Source organism: Podarcis bocagei (assembly GCF_964188305.1).
Source record: "Podarcis bocagei genome assembly, chromosome: 12".
Lineage (NCBI taxonomy): Eukaryota > Metazoa > Chordata > Lepidosauria > Squamata > Lacertidae > Podarcis > Podarcis bocagei.
This window is the reverse complement of record NC_138137.1, coordinates 33817069-33823762: the sequence shown is the minus strand read 5'-3', so window position 1 is coordinate 33823762 and position 6694 is coordinate 33817069.

Sequence of the window (6694 nt, the reverse complement as noted above, 5' to 3'; positions counted from 1 at the left end):
ATAATATTCTTTTTAACATTAATACAAACTGACTATCTGAAGTAATAGGCTGATATGACACTAAAGTCACATGAACATTCTAGAGTTGCTAAACATAATTTGCAGAAGTCCTTACGACGAGTATTTTGGGATTGCCTAACATCAAATTAGGTTGTCAGATCTGTCAGACCAGGTGTTAGTTGAATGTGTTTTTTTTCCAGAAGGGGAAGAGGTAGTGAAATAGATTTGAGTAGGGATTGATATTGGGATTTAAAATAACATTCATGCCCTCCTGAGGCCCCTGCATTAAGGACTCAACAGAGTAGGAGAAAAGTATCCCATATTATTAAAGGTCTGGAAGAAATGTTGATATGAACAAGCTGTATTTCCTTATGCTGCTAATTTTCTTCATCAAAATAGACCCAGGATCAAAATCAAAGAGGGGTCTTCACAGTTTGGTAGAGTGTGGCATTGGTGAGATTTTTGAGGGAATTATGGGAGCACCCTTTGCAAGGCATAGTTCCTTTGCCCTACTGTAACTCAGTCTATTCTGTGGCGCTGTGGTCTAAACCACTGAGCCTTGAGCTTGCCAATCAGAAGATTGCAGTTTGAATTCCCGCGACGGGATGAGCTCCCGTTGCTCAGTCCCTGCTCCTGCCAACCTAGCAGTTCAAAAGCACGTCAAAGTGCAAGTAGATAAATAGGTACCACTCCTGCGGAAAGGTAAACGGCGTTTCCGTGCACTGTTATGGTTTGCCAGAAGCAGCTTAGTCATGCTGCCCACATGACCTGGAAGTTGTCTGCGGACAAACGCCAGCTCCCTTGGCCTATAGAGCGAGATGAGTGCCGCAACCCCAGAGTCGTCCGCAGCTGGACCTAACGGTCAGGGGTACCTTTACCTTTACTCAGTCTATAGTTGGTTGTGACTAGAAGGGCACAAGGCAGGGAAACCAGCATTTGGAAAAATGATGTTTTGATTTGTACATTACATATAAGTTTGTACTAGTACAGTGGTACCTCTGGTTACGTACTTAATTCGTTCCGGAGGTCTGTTCTTAACCTGAAACTGTTCTTAACCTGAAGCACCACTTTAGCTAATGGGGCCTCCCGCTGCTGCTGCGCTGCCGCTGTGTGATTTCTGTTCTCATCCTGAAGCAAAGTTCTTAACCCGAGGTACTATTTCTGGGTTAGCGGAGTCTGTAACCTGAAGCGTATGTAACCTGAAGTGTATGTAACCCGAGGTACCACTGTATGTTCTTTAGCATGGGATTGTGATTATTAACCTCATACCCACTGTACTATGTGGGGAATTGGGGAGAGATTTATGCAAGAATGATTTTGAATATGCAGCCTCCCTCTTTCTGGCATGAGCCCCCCAAGAAACCATTCAAAGACCAGCGACTTTGCTGAAGCAGCACCCGCCCCCATGAAGTTTAAGAGGCTGAGCCCACCTCTGTGTGGGAAAACTGCCCCCTTTTGCATTCCTTTTCCCTTGAGTTTCCATACACTCAAGGAGAGGGTTAATCCAGCCCAAGAAGTCATTGTAATTCTGCCTGGCATGAAAGTTGTTTTATTTTTTTAAGCAACTTTCAAAATTATTTATCAGGAAAGTCTTTACTTTAAACTGATTCTGCAATATAATTACTTGCATTCATCTAAGTTGTCTTCCAGTACACCAATTATCTAATTTTATCCTGGGCTTATTTGGCGTCCTACCCAAACCCCTTGAGTAACCTTCACTAAAGTTGTTTCATCATCCATCAGCAGTTGCTGTAACCTTGAAGTTTTACTGCAGCTTGACCCTTTGCTCTTTCATATTTTGAACACGGATCGGCCTTTTATTCAAGCATACATTCTAGAATGACAGCTTCCCAGTTTCCTTTCCAGGGCTTATGGTTTCCTTCATGAGAAATTCCATTGCCTTCAACAGTGCTTTTGTCAGCAAACTCACTTAAATAATGCAAATGCAGAGAGAGAAGTCCTGATAAGACTTTACTGGGCACGTGGAACAGTGTATAATTTGAGAAGAAATAAACGGAACTCTCTTTTTTTCAGGCCTTGTACATAGGAGGAAGACATTCTACCAAACATACAGAGGACAACTCCCTCAGAACTACACAACCTATCAGAGCATGTGCTACCTCAGTGAAGCTCATTCCACTCTGCTTGGTCAACAAGCAACACCTCCACCCACCCCTCTTGGCTGTTTGACTTTAACACTAACAGAAGTTATCCTTAAGTTACAAACTGAATGATCTTTTCTGCTACACTTCCAATAGATATACTGTTAATTGGGACAGACCATCACTAGCACATAACTCTGTTGCATTGTGCAACAGTTGCTACACAGTTAAAAGGACTGTTGTGTTGGTTTTTCCTGGAACCGCTTCCCTCTGTGCATCCACTTACAGAATGCTTTGGTCCCCTGTCTGTGGTGCTTAGTTTCTTCCCATCTATCTGCTCCAGAGCCACACAGGTATATCACTCTTCTATAATTTGATCTGGGTGACCATAACCTTGTCCATGGGGCTTCCTTTAGATGAAGATTAATCTTATCATCGGACTTTTTATGGGAAACAATGTAACAGAAGTATACAGAAGCCACTTTATCCGTCAAATTTACTACATTAGGGTCAGGCGGGGAGAAATCTTTCATGTATATTATTAACTTCAGTGTTCCCAATTTGCTTAACTCTGAAGAGATCATAAATCAAGTTCCAGGCGGCTGCCAGGTATATCTAGCCTACAGACTAGCTTTTAGTCTATACATAAATATGTGTCGTGTGTGTGTGTACATAGAATTTTAGGGCAAAATTAACGGTATTAATCCCAATATTTTCTCCACAACAATTATGATTAATCAATTGTTCCTTTATTTCCCGTGGCTGTTCTTAAAGCCGCATGTTCAAGAGACTCCTTCAGTTTTCAAAACAGCATTTCCTATAAAGACACACAAGAGATATTGGTTGCATGGGGGGCTATGGTTGGACCATTTGTGCTCCTTCTGTCTCCCTCCTCTACCTTTCTGGCACCTGGCAGCTGCAGTGCAGAGATCCTGCGGTGCGTTAAAGCCAGAGTTCTCTGCTGTGTCCAAACCGGTGAACTGCCTTAATGTTCCTTAAGAACCCAGGGCAATAAGTCAGGCTCAGGTGTTATGGTGAACTCTGGCTTGATGCAAACCAGGATCCCGCACTGGTGTGCAATGGGAGGAAGGAAGGAAGGGGAGTGGGCCAGGACATCGCATGTTGTCTCGGGGGTTTGTTCACATTCACAGACTATGGCTTATGAAGCTGTGGATGAATCTCTGAATATGACCTGTGTCAGAAGAGACCCACAGCTTGCTTAGGCCCACTTGATTTGCTTAGCTGCAATTGCTAGGCAATGTAATTAATAATGTGGCTGAATGTGTCCAATTCCTATTGGTGTCACAGTTGACTACAGCCCACTGTAGAGAAGAAAGTTAGTTCCTAGGCACTACTTACATTTTGTTCAAGCTTTGCAAACAAATGACTCAGACCATATCTCTTGCAGTTCAGGTAAACTATTTTTATGATTTACGACTTAATTCTTTATACCCGCTGTAACTCCCCACCTGCTCCCCTCTTCTTCCTCCCCCACTCTCTCTGATATAGATATATATTTGCCAGCTCAGGATAACACATTCAATTGCAATAAGCTCTAATTCACCAATGTTCATGTCACAATCATTGTGTTCTGCATTTACTTTCCAGGCTCTGTTTCTGAAGGAGCTATTTGACCAGTATGCAAAACATAAAGGGGAAACTGCCCTTTGGAAAGCTCCATACTTGAGCAGAACAGCAAGAGGCTTAGTATTCTCAGGACCACTTACGCCTCTTTGTACAGACTCTAGGATAATACATTATCCCAGACTGCATAACTACCATCACTTCAAGAAGGTATTTGTGCATTTGGAGGTGGTCAGTTACAGGCAGTTTGTACTGCTCCTATCTTTCAGGGCATATGGACATCTGAACAGCAGAGAAGATATCTATTGACACTATCAAGATGTAAAAACACATTTAAAGAATTTGGGTTCTTTTGGTTTATGAGAGAGAAAAACTGTTACTAAAGGACATTGCAGTGCAAGTCATGTAATACATTATTTCCTTTTATAGTTTCATTGGTCTGTACACACATGAATGTTCACTGAATGACTGTTAACTTGCTCTCTAGTGTTGTGTTTATCATTTCCCATTGAGTTTATTGCTGCAGCAATTTTCAAACACACTGAGGTGGAGCCATTATTTTGCTGCAAGAACTGAGCTGACGGTGGCCTTCTGGGCTGCCCCAGGGGTCATGCTGATGTTTGTGTCTGCTACCAGGGTTGACGGGTTGTTTGTTGGAGTCGCTGGGACACATCCTCATTATCTCTCCGCTTGTGATCTGCTTCGTGAAATTGCATTCCTCTCCAGCAGGTGTCACTGCAGCCAATTGGAATGGAAGGTGTATAGTGTAGATAAATGAAGTGATGTTAAATCTTGCTCACTTAATAAGAAAAAAATAATAGCAAGCACTTTTTCATTGATGAGAAGGGATTCCTGGTTACATTTGTTGGCAGGCAATTTGAGCCACACCCTTGTTCTTTGTTTTCCAAAAGCAGGCTTATTCAGTATATTTCAAAAGTCTCTAGTAAACAGTTCCCTTTCCTCACAGTTCACCTGGTGGGTCCCTAGTTCCTGAAGGAGCTCAGAACCTAGTTCATCAGCTGACTTCTTCTGCCAGTAGGCTTCTTTACATTTACAGACACTTCTCTGTCTCACTAACGGAGCATATTGTTCAGACTCCTGCCTTGCCAAGCAACTTCTATTTCCTTCCATCCTCCTTCCACTCTCCAGAAAGAGTCTTCTAGTCTGATTCTCCTGGTTCCTCCATAACCATGCATTATTGGCAACCCCAACACACCTTGTGTCTAAGTTTGCTCTCCCTCCCTCACATAACCTCAATCTCCTCTTCACACAAGGCTCTCAATTTCCCTATTCCTCTCATGTTTGCTTGACCTGTTCTTGATGCATCACTCTAGCATTCCAAGCCAACCCACATCTTGAGACTCCTGCTAGCTTTAAGTCTCAGGTGTTGTGTTGCTTCTCCTTCCCAGCCCAGAGGAAACACAAGGAGGATATCACAATAGTTGTCACACTTGTTCCCCCACATCTACCCAGTAACAAGGTGGACATGGGGGACTGCAACTCCAGGGCTTCCCTGACACCTCTCCAGCTAAGCCCTTCTCCTCATATATGTTAAATTCAGTTTCTTAGATTTTGGCTTCTGGCTGGATATTCTAGACATAACACACTTGTACCCTTTTTCATCATCCTTGCAGCAGTTAAGTTCACAGAATACATGATGTGCAATTAACTTTCAGTAACTTAAGCATAACCTTTGGCACAGCAAGAACTCAACTGAAAATGAATGGAATTTCTGTACCAAAGCATTGCCCTCCAGAAGTTGTATAGTACAGTTTTCACCATACCTGTCCATTAGCCACGCTAGTTGGGCCTGATGTAAGCTGTAGCCCACAACATCTGGCAAGAACCATATTGGATACCCCTGTTCTGTGCAATTGCGTGTAGACATTTAACTGGGGGCAGACATCTATTCAGTTCCTTACCTAGGAAGCGGACATTGAATAAAATCCTGTTTTCTGTCTGGCGAACAGCTAAGAAAACTAACTTCACTTAAATGTAATCAAAACACTTATATCCAGGCAAATTCATCCTTTAGCTGCATTGCACTGCTTGCTTTAAGTTCAAGTAATTGATTACGATGTGGTATATTAAATGTGGGCTCTCCAGCATGAAGTAATTTTCTCCTTACAGTATCTGCAGAATAAATAACAACCTCTGCAACCAATTGATGCCCATGGCTTGAGATTTCTTTGTGTAGGTAGAGATGGATTGCCCTGCGTGATGGTGTGCCTCCGAGAAGCAACATACATTTCAATCAGTTATTTAACTCCTAGCACTGTAGGGATGGCTCACAGCAATGATTCATCGAGTTGCATCGGGATATGTTATGATTTCTCCTGTTCCTATACTGTAGGGGTGTATGGAGTGTTAGAGGAGGGGTACTGCCCTGGGCTGCTGCTGCTGCTAATGTAGCGGTTTCACTTCATTCCTGGAGGTGCACTCCATTTTCTCTAGAGATGGATGAATGCCAACAATGATACTGTAGGATCCCATTGAAGATCCACTGGCTGAGTTTAGAACAGGGGTTGTCAACCTGGTCCCTACTGCCCACTAGTGGGCATTTCAGGAGTCTAGGTGGGTGGTAGGGGGTTCTATGGCACAAGCTGAATCCTCCTTCCATTGAGCGCTGGTGGGCGGTAAGGAAATTTTACCGTCAAGAAAGATACATTAGTGGGTGGTTGACCACCCCTGGTTTTATGGGATGTGGGTGGTGCTGTGGTCTAAACCACTGAGCCTAGGGCTTGCCAATCAGAAGGTCGGCGGTTTGAATCCCCGCGACAGGGTGCGCTCCCATCGCTCAGTTCCAGCTCTTGCCCACCTAGCAGTTCGAAAGCACGTCAAAGTACAAGTAGATAAATAGGTACCGCTCTGGCGGGAAGGTAAACGGCATTTCCGTGTGCTGCTCTGGTTCGCCAGAAGCGGCTTAGTCATGCTGGCCACATGACCCGGAAACTGTATGCCAGCTCTCTTGGCCAATAAAGCGTGATGAGCACCGCAACCCCAGAGTC